Consider the following 15,366-nt stretch of genomic DNA (forward strand, 5'->3'; position numbering starts at 1 on the left):
TCTATATTTTGCTGCAAGGAAAAGTCTCACATGTCAACATTAAAACTGTTCACTGGGAATCTTCCAGGCTGAAGTCCATTGAGCTGAAGCGGAAATAAAAGAAGGCCACGATCTAAACCGGAATCTTCTGATACTGTGCCAGACTGCTAACAAGATCCCGAAGATCTCAATTAGCCAAACCCCAGAAGGAGACTTCAGATAAAACGGGGCCCGACCAGTGATCTCATCGTGTGCGGCTGCTCTAGTGGTCAGAACAGCTGAGAAGAGGCCAGGCCTGCTCTGGGACCCACCTCCCCGAACCCCAGCTGTCAAGCAGGGAGGGACACCTCCCAGCCCTGCAGGGTGCCACGAGCAGCAAGGATGGCAGGGCCCAGCACACTCAAGTCCCCCGAGCAGGGACTTTGTTATTTCAAGAAACCAAACATACAAGGAATCCGGAGCAGTTCCCTGCACCACACGACTCCCACGCGCACTCGCGAGAACACGCCGGCCTGCACGCCCGAGCCCCGTCCACACAGACGCTACCCGGACGCAACCGCCATCCGGTCGCCTCTCAGCCTGAGGTGCGTGTCCACCGAGGCACGGTCCGCCCTCAGTAGGACGCGGCGGGGGAAGAGGCCCACACGGCTCTTACCAGTGGGCTGGGGAGAATTCCAGGGTCTCTGTCCCCGCGCCTGGTCTGCAAGGAGAGACACGGGTTCCGGGTAGGCACGGCCCCTGGCCTTTCAGATTCCTCACCCTGTGGGGAGAGTCGCGTTGGAAGAGGGCCCGGGCAGGAGTCCCATGGGCCCAGTCTGATATACACTGAAGTGTGGATGAAAGGTGTGTGGGTGCGCTGCGGCCCCTGAACACGCGCCCCCCACCCCCACCCCCCGGAGCCACAGCCTCCCAGCCAGGGCAAGAAGCCACAGAACTGCCTCCCCGCCTCAGAAACCCTACAGATTCTCTTGTCGCCCCCCACCGCCACCGCTTCCCCGATCCCCAGATCCCCATCTCATTGGACTTCGAATGGCGTCCCCCCACTCCGCCTCCCCCCTTTCGACTGGAAACGCTTTAGAACGCCTCCCCGCTCTCTCTGAGAGCACGAAGCGATGGCTTGCCCCTCCCAGCCTCGGGACTGCTCGGACCCAAGGACCCAACGACAGGAGAAGCGCCCGGACGCTGCAGTGCTGACTTAGCCCCGAGCAGAACCCGACCCTCCGCGGTATGAGCTGGCCGCAGAGAAACTTAACCCCGGCACTCAGTCACGTTTCAAAATAACTCTAAAGGTGCTGCTCTGTGTTTGGCACGAAGTCGTGGCAAGCCTTAGAAGGAAGCAGACTATGAAGTTATTAAATGTAAATATTTAAAGAACCAGCAGCTACGGATGCCAGGAGGACGGCGGCGGCCTGCGACTTCCAGTCAGAGTAACGATTCTGTTATGTCAGGGGCCCAGTCGAGATCGCAAATGCTACCTCATCCCACCCTCCAGAGAAGAGAGGAACTTTTTAGAAGCAACTTTTCAGGAAGTCCCTGTGTCCTCTGGGCAGTGCCTCAGAAGTTAAAAAACAAGAAAACGACTCTCTGATGGGGAAAATCTGTTGTGCATATAAATCTCCTCCTCCTTTAAGCCAAGCGGTGAACAACGTGCATTTCAAATGCCATTCACGAGGCAACTGTCTGGGACTGGCGATGAGGTCATGCCATTTTGCTAAAGGCATAGACACGTATACACGGCAGCATTAAGTGTCTCTAACGCCTCCCATACGGGGGCCTGAAACCCACGTTTCCATCCTGCAACAAGACCACTTGACGGGACAGTCAGGCAAAGAAGACATTTCTGACTCAGCACTGAAGGAAGCAATCAGAGAACGGAGATGTCCCGGGCAAAAGGGCCAGACTTCACTTTCCGGTGGCCTTTCTGATGATGCCCTCGGGCCTAGCTTGCTGAATTCCACAACCCCAAGCTGCTCACCGATCAAACACACACACTGCACGGCCGGCCGAGCTACGAGGCCTGTCACTTAACCTAAGCCCAGCTTCCCACCTGCAAAACAAAATTGTCTTAAGGATAAGGGTAATCACGCATGGCAAAGTAGGGCACCTGCCACAAAGAAGCCCCCATAAATATTAAATTTTTAAGTATCATTATGATAATGATGAAGTTAAAAAAAAAAACAAAAACAGTTTAGGAAAGTGAAGGCTGGAAGGAGCCAAGCCCTAAGCAGGCAGGATGAGGCCTGGACCCTCCAGCCCCGAGGCTGGCCTTCCCTCCACACTAGGGCATGCGTTGTCTAAGCATCCCTAGTCCCCTGATTAGTCGTCCCCCACCAGAACGTAAGGTCTTGGTCTACTGTGTTCCTGCTGTAACCCCAGTGCTAGGAATCAGGCCTGGCAAGAGACGGACATTCAAATATTGTTGAATAAACAAATGAGGATTTATGAACTCCCCGGAATTGCGCGCAAAAACGCTTGCAACCTCTTGGCGGGGGGGGGGGGGGGGGGGTCTGTTGTCATGAAATTCCGAAAGAGAGCTCAGAACTAAACCCAAGTCAGGATATACCGCTGAGTTCCACCCACATCTCAGAACACTAATGACCAAGGTTATGTTAGTAAGGCAGCAAACTTCACAGAGCAAAATCAACCAGAGGGGAACTTACCCAGAAAAGAGAAGGCTTCTCAAGGGCTGGCCACCATGCAGTCTTCGGCTCTGCCGTGGGCAGGCCCCAGCCTTTACATCTGCAGTTCGGATTCTGGAATGTACTTCGCAACAAGAAAGTCGAAAGCCAGCGAAAACCCTGTGTACAAACTACGCCTGGTGGGCACAGCTCTGAGTGCGTAATCCCTCTGGAGCCACACCCTCACCTCCTGGGGAGCCAGCGTCCCTGTGGGGACCACCAATGCGCTAGAGGGCTTTAAGGCAGATCTGTGAGCCTGTCCCTTCAACTGCATACATCTGTAGCGGAGGAAACGGCGCTGGCCTGTGACCAGAACTCAGCAGTCTCATCCCCGTCCCACTGCTCAGAGAGGGGCCCTCCTACAGGGGACGGCAACCCAGGTCCCCGGTGAGGAGGGTGAGGAGATGGCGGCAGGACTTGAGAGCAGGGCTCTGCAGACTCTGAACAGGGGCAACGTGCCACCTCCACCCCGGGAGGGAAAGCCGCCTCCCCCCACCCAGCACCCAGGGCTGACAGAGTTCATCTCTCTCGGGAGTGGGCCTCCACCTCTTCCAATCATGCTGCTAACATTAAGTTTCTGTAAGGCAGGAATTTAAAGGGGTCCCCTCACCCTGCCTATCAGTTAGAGGGCACATGATTCTCAACTATTTTTTTTTTTTTTAATTTTTACTTATTTTTGAGCAAGAGAGCACGAGCAGGGGAGAGGCAGAGAGACAGGGAGACAGAGGATCCAAAGCAGGCTCTGTACTATCAGCACAGAGCCCAATGCAGGGCTCGAACTGACAATGGAGAGATCATGACCTGAGCCAAAGACGGACGCTCAACTGACTGAGCCACCCAGGCGCCCCTGGTCTCAACCATTTCTGAATTTCGTAAACTACACGTTCCTGCTGGAGGTTAGAGACCAAAAAGCACAGGTCTAAAACAACAATTCTAGAGATGAACACACACACACACACACACACACACACAACCTTCAAGGAGGGTCACATGACTGGTTTTGAGCTTTAAAGGGAGGTGATAAAACAGACTTTCCCCCAAATCAGGCAACTTCACACCCACCTGTAAGAGCAAGAAGAGAGAAATCCAAAAGGAAATAAAAGCAGCATTAAAGAGAAAGTAACAGAAACAAGTCTGGAATTTATTATACCAACCACCTCATTCACTTTTCATAAAAAGAGACGTGAACTTTTTCCCCATGACTCCCTCGTGGCCAGGTCTACCCCTCTCGCCCCGCCGCGAGGCCCTGTTTCCGTGGGACTCTCAGGTAAGGCCCAGCCCGGGGCTCCAGTGGCCGGCCCCAGGTCTAAGAAGCAGAAGAAACTTGGTGGGCCACCACCGTGCACCCTGCTGAACCCAGAATAAAGCGTGGCTCAAAGGCTGCTAAGGAATCATGCCTCAAGGTAAGGTATCAGAGGGCCTGTCCTGAGACTCAGTAGCCCTCGCGCCACGCCACCCAGCCAGGTCACGGCAGCTGAGCAGACATTTCTCGGGAAATAAAACAGGAAGTGTGGAAAAGACAAGGGGAAGCTAAGAGCGTGAGCCTCTGGGGCTTGGTAGTTACCATCCAGCTAGGCTGAGAAGCTGCAAGGATGCCTGAGCCTTCCAGCCCCTGCCAAAGCCTCTGCCACGCACACAACCAAAGGCTTGGCAAGTTGCCTCGGCAACAGCTAACCTAGGCCCGTTTAGGCACCTGTGGAAACCAGGGCAAAGCACAGTTTCCATACTTGTGATACAAACACAGACTGCTAAGCACAGAGCAAAGCCTGACTCTAAAACTGGGGTTGATTGGGGCATCCGGGTGGCTCAGTCGGTTAAGCGTCCAGCTTTGGCTCAGCTCATGATCTCACAGTGCCTGAGTTCGAGTCCCGCGTCGGGCTCTGTGCTGACAACTCGGAGCCTGGAGCCTGCTTCGGATTCTGTGTCTCCCCCTCTCTCTGCCCCTCCCCTGTTCGTGCTCTGTCTCTCAAAAACAAATAAACATTAAAGATAAAATAATAAAATAAAATAAAATAAAATAAAATAAAATAAAATAAAATAAAATAAAATAAATTAAAATGAAATGAAAACAAAATTGGGGTTTATTGACAGATTACACATGAGTGGGGAGGGGAAGCAGGAATGGAGGTGGCACCCAGCTGAGCGGACCCAGAGAAGCCAGCCCTGCAGTGTTGGCAGCGAGAACCCACTGGTGCCTGGGAGACGACACTCTCCTTACGCTTCTGTGGTGTTTGCGATGATTTCCTCTTACTTCCACCTTAGCTCATACTAACGTCTCTCATTCTGTTTTGTTGTGGACGTCAGCCTTTCTTAGCCAGGATAAGAAGAACCAAGAAAAGAGTTTTTGTCCTGGGGAGGGCAGAGGACTCAAGGGGAAGCAGGCCCTGCCCACCCCAGAGATGGGAGGCCACGAAGGAGGCGCAGCAGGCATCCAAGGGAGGGGATCCAGGAGGGGGAGAGCGGAGGCCCTGAGGCCCAGCACCACTCCCCACCAGAGCCCCTCCCAGTCCCTGATAAGCAGGTCCTTTGCAGACCCTGGAAAACAAGCCACCAGGAAAACAGGACTCCACTCAGTCTGAGGGAGGATACCTAAGGGACTGTGGAAGATGAAAAAGCCAGCCATCCCTTGGGGAAGGGACACGGTGAGGGACAGTGAAGGACACAACAACTTCCGAACAGAAAAAAATAAAACAAAACCAAGGAGAGCAAGCACAACACTATAAGCCTCCCAGTACGTTCTCTGAGATGTTGGACTCTAACCATTCACAGGGCCAGGAACATCTCTGAGAGCTGCCTCTAGAAGGTACACAAGGCAAAATCTGCAGGATCACTTGATTCCCAGGCTGTCCTGACTTCCCAGTGACACTGGCGGGGACGACCTGGCACAGCAGAGCCCTTCCCGATATGCACACTGTCAGAGAACGAAGAGATGTGGTGGCCCAGAGCGGCAGGACCACTGTGCTGACGGAGGAATGCAGCCACAAACATTTGCAAACTTGGGGACGTAGAACATTAGCTCGGGTGATTGACGAAGTAGCCAAGCCTTTTTCAAAGACTGTTTCCTGCTAATTCGAGTAAAACGATTGCCAGAAACCTAGAAAGGAAACGTGACTCATTTGAGAAAACCTCTCGAAAGTTTCTTAATCTCACAGATCCTTGCAAGTTCCAGAGGCCAAGGCATCTTAAAGAGAGAGAATCCCTCGACACTTTCACCCATAAGTATCAGGAAAACAAACCCACAAGCAACAGAGAAGGCTTTCAAAACCTCTAAGACGTTCGTTCATACCCTTTAATCTGGGACTTCTATTTCTGAGAATTTATTCCCAGGAACTGAACACACAAATGGAGAAAGAAAAATGAAACTGTAAATTAGAAATTCATCTACAATAGCCAAAAAAGTTGGAAATTACCTAAAATGGCCAGCATTGAGGAAATGGTTTAATCTCATTACATTCACAAGATTATAAAATCATTAAAGGTCTTGTTAAAGACAATGGTAAAACCCTGGAAAATATCAGATAAAATATTTCAGTGGATCTGAATAATGCATTCCTACCAGCGAAGATTAATGAAAAAGAGGCACATGCGGTTGGTGCCTGCCATTTACAACCCTGTTTACAACCTGAATGACCTTGGACTAGGCACACGGTCTCACTCCTGCAGTGTCCTTGCATTCAGACTGGTGACGTCAGAGGTCGGACAGAGGCAATGCACCTCCCTGGCCTCCCCTGAAGCCTGAAACAAAGCAGGCAGCTAGCAGGTGGCAACTACTCCTAAGATAAACTGAAAACCCCTATGCATGTGGAAGGTAAAACACAGAAAGAGTTCTTTATTCAGAAAACTCTATTTTCTGGGACGCCTGGGTGGCTCAGTCAGTTAAGCGTCTGACACTTGCTTTCGGCTCAGGTCATGATCTCGCAGTTCAAGAGTTCGAGCCCCACGTCAGGCTCTGTGCCACCAGCACAAGATTCTTTCTCTCCCTCCCTCTCTGCCCTTTCCCTGCTAGTGCACGCTCTCTCTCTCAAAATAAATAAATGAACGTTAAAAAAAAAAGAAAGACCTCTGCACCTTCAATATTTAAAAGAAAAAGACAAGAACGGGGTTGGTAAAAGCCTTTTAACGATTATCACCAGCATACAAACAAACATCTGCTCTAATTTACCTCGGCAACGGATCTTCATTTGATATCACAATGGCAACAAAATGTGAATATCTTTCACAATTTTACATAGTGCAAAATGAGTGCTTTACGGAAATGTAATTTCTCCTCAACTCGCTGTTTTTTTTTTTTTTTCCAACGTTTATTTATTTTTGGGACAGAGAGAGACAGAGCATGAACAGGGGAGGGGCAGAGAGAGAGGGAGACACAGAATCGGAAACAAGGCTCCAGGCTCTGAGCGGTCAGCACAGAGCCCGATGCGGGGCTCAAATTCACGGACCGCGAGATCGTGACCTGGCTGAAGTCGGACGCTTAACCGACTGCGCCACCCAGGCGCCCCACAACTCGCTGTTTTTAAACAACATATGACACTTTTCAAAATACAGCCAGTGGGAGGTGAGGCAAGGGTACGCCTAAGCCAGGAGCTCTGGAATCCCCAGGCATGCTGTCCACCCCCCCCCCCCCACCAACACACACACACACACACACACACACACACACACACACACACACACCAGTCAGGAGCTGGACAGTGGCAGCGGACAGGTGGATGATGGACAGGCCGTGACCACACACCTAGCAGCTGGGCTACTGAACAGCCTCTCCCTTTTCTGCCCTTATCTCCCTGCTATATGAATTACAAACTTCCAGATTATCTTACCCAAGTTAGTGGCAGGCATAGATCCTATCTTAAAACAAAAGACCGCATGACTCACCTCTTTTCTGTTTCTGAGAGGTGGGGAAGGAGGACTAGCATGTAATGCTTATTTTCATAGGAGAGTGACTGACCCACAATCTACTTATTCAAGGCAACAGATGAGTGAGAAGAGTGTGGCTTCAGAGTCAAGCTGAGGGTCAGCTCTGACGGTGACCCTGTGAAGGTCACTTCATCTCTCAGAACTCTGATTTACTTACATGGAAGTGGAGTTAACGCTCTCTCGTTGCAAGAATCAAGGGAGCAGGAATGTAAAGCTTCTTGTACGGTCCCTCAGGAACCCCAGAACCCAGAGGCCTGTCCCAGGTGGTGGCCTCCACCCTCGACCGACCCCCACTGTCGCGGGCCTCCTCGCTGGTACCTGCCCAGACTCCTGAGCTGAGGATGCGTTTACTGGCACTGGACGTCTGTCCCAACTGCTCCCTGGATTGAAACACCATCACATCCAAGCTAAACGGCACCCAGGCAGGCCAGCTCCAGCCTCCAACAGCCAGTCAGCTATAAAAACCCACTAATAGCGGGCCTGGAGGTCTGTGTGGGGGGCACAGCCGGCTCTGTGGTTCCTCTTGAAGACCACAACTCACAGACTTGGCACGCTCGGTTGGCGACAACATAATTGGGCACAACGGAACACAAATTGTAGTTTCAAATACGAGAATGTTCACAAAGCATGGTTTAGGCACCGCTTTATAATAAAATTTCATTCGGTTGAATAGGAAACGTCACAACACTGGACACAGTCCATTCTGTAAAGGCCGCCTGCAGGCCCCAGCACAGGCCCCACACCGAGGCTCCCAGGGAAGCCCGGCTCAGGGTGGAGGCCCGGTCGGGGTCCTGGCCGGCTGGCCTCAGCCAAACCACCAGCCCCCCAGGCCTCCCTCTTTTCCTCCTCCAAACAATGAAGAGTGAGGCCAACCAATAAGGCTGCTCTGGAAACAAAACGAGAGCTCTAGGAAAGTTCTGGTAAACTGCAGATGCCTGCACAACCAGGCTGTTTTTTATATATTGTCATTATAAAATCGAGTTCCTGCACAAATACTAATTCTAAAAGGAGAAGGGTAATGGTGCAGTTTGGGACACAAGGAGAAACCGCCCACAATTCTACAGCCCTAACTACCATCGCTGCACGTAGTCTAATACTTTCCCCATGGGACAAGTGTCCGTGTACCTTCACAACTCAAGTCGTGGTATTTTTCGTCACCTCAGTGACAGCCATCATCACCCTCACACATGCGCCTTCGAATCTGAGAGTCACTAAATCACAGCATCGGCCCGTCATCTCAGACTCAGGCTCTCCACCACCTAGAACATTCAACTCAGGCACAGAATCGCCCTCCCAGAAGGAGCAAGGCTTCGGGAGAGGTTGGACCGCCCTCCGGCCTGCGCCCCAACAGGAAGGGCAGATTCAGACAGAAGCAGAGAGGCGGCAAGGAGACAGGAGCCAGGCCCTGCAAGTGCCAGGGCGGGCGGCACTCCATGCATGGCCAGAGGCCCTGCCCCCATCGACAACCCGACATTGTCCGTATGACCCGGGTCACCAAGAAAAGGTCCAAATATACCAAATAGACTTTCACTGGGGAAAAGAAAACATTGTAGGAGGATCTGCAATACAACTGGATAACATAACATCAAATTAGGCATTTTATAGGCACACTTGCTTACTCGGCAAATTCACTTAAGTAGACCTTGGACTCTGAGCTCGACCAAAGTTACTGAGCCCGCACCATAGAGCTGGCACAGGTGCTGAGCTCTCGGGGCCACACTGCCCTCCCTAGGTCATGTGAGGAGAGGGCCGTCAGCGGCCCAGTTCTGAAGATGTTGAAGCATGTGGCCAAGGAAGACCACACGGTTACCTAGGGGTAGAGCTGAACTCAAACCGGGACTGTGTGACTCTGAAACCGTGTTACCTCCTATAGCTTAGTGCAATATGACCTTCCTGCAGGAACCAGAGGTGAAAGTTACCTACTGACTGCATGGATTGGTGAGCAAAAACCACAGGGAAAAGGCAGAACCCAGGCAGCCACTGCATTACCAACCAAAACCGCAAGCAACACGATAAGCAAAGAGACTGAGGCAAGACGGCTGCCAATCCCACTCTGGAAGCCCCTGTCGTTAGAGAGTGCAGCCACCGCTTCCTAGAAACCTGGATGGTAATCCCTGAGCCTCCTGGGGACAGCGGTGACCTTGGTGAAAATGAGCTACCTAGCCACCCGTCCCCATCTGCATCCCAGACTTCTCAACTGACGTTTCCTTTCTGTGCAGAGCTTCAACCTGCTGTGTCTGCTGCCCGGAAACAGCTCCCCACTGAACTCCCGTCCTCCAGGAAGAGGTCCAAAACCCGAGCCAGCGTGCCGGGCAGGTTACACAACCTGAAGCCTGCCCACCCAGCCTTCCCTCCCTCCACCTGAAGAGGCTCCTCTCACCCCAAGCCACTCACACTCCCACATTCTCGACAGCACCGTGCCTCCCTGACTGGGATTCTCCTTCCAGGCATCGTCCCCTGGAAAGCACCTGTGGATCTGGAAAACCCCTCCAAAGTCACCTCCCTGAAGGTCAGCTCTCTGCAGTGTTCTGAGGGCAGTCAGACCCTCCCACCTCTGTCCCCTCTACTTTGTACATGCTCCTATCTGCTACTGTCCTGGTGAAACGTGATTGCTTCCAGGTCAGCCTCCTTGACTGAGCTGCCTCTGCAGAGTGTGACAGTCACCTTCATCTTGGGATCCCAGAGCTGTAGGCGGAGCCAGGCACACTGGACACTCAGGAGCCAGGATGCCCCCAGCTTCGACCCCCCCCCTTACCCACTTCCCCACACCCACAAACATCTCTCCAAACGCTCTCGGCCCCAGGGAGTGAAATTAAAATAAAAAGCAGGCACTTGGACATGGCAGTCTAATGGAGCTGACAACCACTCTTATCGATATTTAAATCACAGAGAGCAGGCCACTGGAAGAGAAGTGCCAACCTACAGATGCAAGCTTCCTGGTCAGAGGAAGGGCTTGTAAATACCAGCAGAGCTAATAAAGGAGCCATTATGGCAGGTCACGTTTAACTAGACACCATCCCTGCAAGGGGGCGGGCAGCCTGGGGCCTCGTCATGGGCCTTGCCCTCCGACAGCCTCATTTCCTGACCAGGCTGCTACTTCTGGGGACTTCCAACTGCTTAATGCTCAGAATTCACTGCTGCCTGTAGCCTCCACCAATTCCTCTCTCTGGGGAGCGATTCATTTAAGGAAGCCGACACATGGCATGAGGCTTTCTGTTCAGTGTCAGGGAGAAGGTGCATATCTGCCTCGCCCTTGTAGGTTTCCCAAAGAAGTGCATGGTGAAATGAACAAATAACGAACAAATACCTTCTTCCACCTCTGAACGATGAATAATAGTCTCAGATGCAACCTAACAAGAAGACAGGACCACACGCATATACTCACACCACATTTGAGGGATACCTACCGTATGCCATCCTACACCTCCATCTGAGTATTCAAAACATCTTCACTGCGATGATTCTTTCCATCAGTAATAAACCACCTAACATCCGTGAGTCTTTAAAATTCAGTGTTCTTTTGCATACATGAGCTGAGACTCTGTGCTCTGTTAATAAACTGAAAAAAATCAGTCCCTAAAATATTCAGACTCTGGCCAGAAGGCCACAAGAAGCCACTGTTGGAAAGTCATGGTCATTGGCACAATCCACACCCAACCCTCAAACCCACCCAGGAGCTCTGGGCCCAGGGAGGGGCCTCACAGGCTGCAGGGGACATCTCATCTGAAGTACATATTTGGATGGACAAGTCAAACATTTGGAGTTCTGACTTAACATTGACTTCAGACGTTTTTCTTTTTTTTTTTTTCAATATATGAAATTTATTATCAAATTGGTTTCCATACAACACCCAGTGCTCATCCCAAAAGGTGCCCTCCTCAATACCCATCACCCACCCTCCCCTCCCTCCCACCCCCCATCAACCTTCACACGTTTTTCAAGTGCTAAGCAACTGAGAGGTAATCATTTCAATGTACCCTTTAATCAATAAACATTAAACGAGTCTGCTCAAAACACCTAAGTCCTACAAACGTGTCCCTATGAAAAATATGACAAGAAAAACATAACAAAAACAAAATAATCCTTTTGACAGTCAGGCAGAAAGGTGTTCAGTGATCCAAATTCCGACAAAAAAAAAAAAACACAGCCCTTTCAGCAGATGAGCAAATAGTTTCCTCTGTAAGTGACACATCCTGGGATATTTACACTGCCAAACATAACTGGTAATGACAACCACCAAGGAAGCAAAACCTAATGGAAAAACCCCAAGCTGGCAACCAGGTGCCCCAGTTCTGGTCCCAGGACAAGCCTCTGGCTGTGTGATCCTACCAAAGGAATAGCCAGCCCCCGTACCCCTCTCTTCATCATGAAAAGGACTATCCATCACCACCCAAACCAGTCAGAAACATTTTAAGGACCCAAAAAAAAAAAAAAAAAAAAAGAGGTGAAAATGCTTTGGAATGTGTCCTCTATAAATACAAGTCATTGTTATTATTAGCTCAAAGATGACCGAGAAAATAGGATTACAGAGTATCAGCAGTGAAGGGGGTTAGAGATGGGGTGATCCCAGAGACCTCAATCTGGCCCAGCCCTCTGAAGCTGTGTGCTTTCTGGGAAGGAGTGCCCAGTTTTTATTAAATTCTCAAAAGGTGAAGAACCTCTCAGGCCTTCACCTTACAAATATAAAACCTGAGGGGCGCCTGGGTGGCTCAGTCGCCTAAGTGTCCAACTACAGCTCAAGTCATGATCTCACAGTCCATGAGTTTGAGCCCCACATCAGACTCTGTGCTGACAGCTTAGAGCCTGGAGCCTGCTTCAGATTCTGTGTCTCCCCCTCTCTCTGCCCCTCCCATGCTCATGCTCTGTCTCTGTCTCTCCATAATAAATAAACATTAAAAAAATTTTTTTTAGAGAAACACATAAACATATGTCCAATATATCTCAATTAAAAACTAAAGATTTGGGGGCAACTGGCTGGCTCAGTCGGTGGAGCGTGTGATTCTTGCCCTCAGGGTTGTGAGTTTGAGTCCCACGCTGGGTGTAGAGATTGCTTAAAAAAAAAAAAAAAAAAACCAGAACAAAACAGGGGCTCCTAGGTGGCTCAGTCAGTTGAGACTCTGACTCTTGCTTTCAGCTCAGGTCATGAACCCAGGGTCATGGGATCCAGCCCCATGTTGGGCTCCACAATAAGTGTGGAGCTTTCTTAAGATTCTCTCTCTCTCTTTCTCTGCCCCTCTCCGCCCCTCTCCCCTGCTCATGCTCTCTCTAAAATAGAATAAAAATAAATAAAAATTAAAAAACAAAATATTTTATTCTAGGAATTTAAAAAATACGTGGTGTTCCATTAAGCAAACAGATTAACGTGCAGAATGAATAAATTGTTATTCTGGGAATAAACGGAAGCCAACACGTAACTAAAGAAAGGACGTCTCTGTTGTTGTTTTATGTGTGTTTTTAATCAAACTACCAACGTGTGTGCTCCCAGATGGCCGCTGTTCTTTAAAGAGTTACCTTTGGAACTACACACACGTCAAGAACATTGCATGGCACAGAACACCTCTGAGTATACTTGTCTGCAGTTAGCAGACAGAACATAATCATTGCAATACCAAATGTCTGAAGGAATTCCTACACAGCCGCCCCAGGGACCACCACTGGGACCCATCAGGAGTCAGGTTTCAGGCACCAAGATACTTTCAGGTTTGTGAAGGATCACCGCCAGGGCCGTAAAGGTCGGTCTCATAACTGAGGCCCTGCCACCCTGCCTTCAGGGACGCCAACTGCAGTTCCAAACAATCTAACTGGAAAAAAACTGAGCCAGCACCACGGCTCACATGAATGTGGTCATTACCCCCATAATCTACGGGGAGGCCTCCGTACAGCGACCATGACAATCTGATGGCAGATAAGGCAGGCAGGCACGAGTCAGCACGGAGGTTCCACTGAGTGTGGCCTAAGAGCACTGGGTAACAGGTGCCCCATCTCTAAACGCAAGGCACCATTACTGTTAATTAAGGCGTCTGTGGAATCTTTTTGATATTTCTTAACATCCCAGAATCAACTGATGACCCGGTCAGAAGCAGGAAGCCTGAGCATTGTGTCCTTAAGTCGGTCAATGCAATTTTCAAGTGAATATAGAGAAGAAAATGAAAAGGACAAATGCCCCTCAGCTCCCACCCCAGAAATGGCCTGGCTATCAGAGATCTGGATTGGGCATCAAGGACAAGGGAAAGACAACCTTATCTCCCAGCAGAGCAGGCGGTGCCGGGAACCCACACACTTTTTCACAGATGCATACTTTTAGGTAATTTAAATATTACAACCTCTCATACACCTGTGGCTGAAAGTAATAAAGTTCCAACTCCCAAACACCAAGAGCTGAACGTGCCACTTCCGTTCAAATGAGTTTTTAATTCCTCTCCGAAACCTGAATAAAGAGTACAGACCGAATCACCCTTCTGCTCTTCCCTGTTATGTTACTTTCCCGAGTAATCAATATCACCGGCCCAACAGCCAGCTTCTTTAAAGCCTGAAGACAATTGTCAAAAGAAAATCACACACCACAGAAAAGTTTTTGATGTGGTGGCCTCATATCTCAAGTAGCATAACCTCACCAAGGAGAATGCCGAGCTCCAGAAGAAAGTTTAGATGCACGCAGATGAGTCTCCCACATGAATCAAGAGAAACCCCAGTTGCCCTGGCTCCTATTCAATGCCTGTACGTGGAGGCTTCAAGCAGGCTTGTGAATCGAGTGCGATAAGAACATTTGGGGGCAAGAACGGGAGGGCTGGCATTCACCGGCGCCCACCTGGTTGGTTTCCTTGCCCTGGGCTCCAACCTGGCAATCCCAGGAGGGTTAAAACAGAACTTCAGCCTAAAACTGCAGAGGAGGGAAGGAAGCTATGAGCTCACCGTCAGCAACTCAGGTTTGAATTCTTTTAGCTGTTCTCTTGATTTTCATCAGCACAGCCAGGGAGTGTTTGGTAAACAGTGTAATGAGTAGCCGTGGAGATTCTGGGCAGCCTACCCTCCTCAACCACAAAAACACAGGACAGTTGCAGTAGAGGAGGGAAGACCCGGGAACGGTTACACACACCCCACCTCCAAGGACACCTTCCCCTGGGCACCCAACTGGAGGGCAGCATCCTCAAAGACAGCAGCTGCGTGGGTCCCAACCAGCTCCATCCGAAAAGCAAAGTCCCCCGCCCCCCACCCCACCCCCGCCTCCAGTGGAGCCAAAACCCAACGAACCACTGAAATTAAGGGGCAGAAATTGCTACCTCTCCAATCCGGGACCCCTCTCCAATTCCGATGCCCGGGCAGGCTCGGAAACCCCAGAAGAGACAACGTGTTCACGTTTCTAAGAACCACTGACAGTCTGGGAAAACTCCGAGGGTGGAACGGAGGCCAAGAGCTCCAGCCTCTCCTGCCTGTCCCCCCTGCCCCAGGACCTGCTCGCCAGGAAGGCCTCGCTGCCCTCACCCCCGTGGAGCCAGGAGAGACACGGGGAGGGTGGGAAGGAAGGAAATAGAGGGCAGTCCTCAAAGGGCCCCCAAATAAGCTCATCCGCGTTGGTGTCCCGCCTGCCCTCCAACTGGCGCCTACCAGCCACCCCTCTCCTCCCCCGCAGCCGCCCTCGCCCCCCACGGGTCCCCCACTGAACTTCCGCGCCCCTCGGCCGGGCGGCTTCCCCGGAGCGCGCCCGCCGCTCCTCCCCGAATGTCTGCGGAGCGCCCACCTGCCCCCTCGGCAGCAGCCTCCAACCCCGCCGGCCCCGCCGCGGCGCTGCCCT

The 15,366-nt window shown here is 51.0% G+C and overlaps 1 protein-coding gene across 2 annotated transcripts in view; it reads right to left on the minus strand.

Annotated features, from left to right (window-relative positions):
• Window positions 1–15,366, minus strand: part of PACSIN2 (protein kinase C and casein kinase substrate in neurons 2) — a 135,534-nt gene that overhangs the window by 119,813 nt on the left and 355 nt on the right. The window lies entirely within an intron of this gene.

This window comes from Leopardus geoffroyi, chromosome B4, assembly GCF_018350155.1.
Source record: "Leopardus geoffroyi isolate Oge1 chromosome B4, O.geoffroyi_Oge1_pat1.0, whole genome shotgun sequence".
Lineage (NCBI taxonomy): Eukaryota > Metazoa > Chordata > Mammalia > Carnivora > Felidae > Leopardus > Leopardus geoffroyi.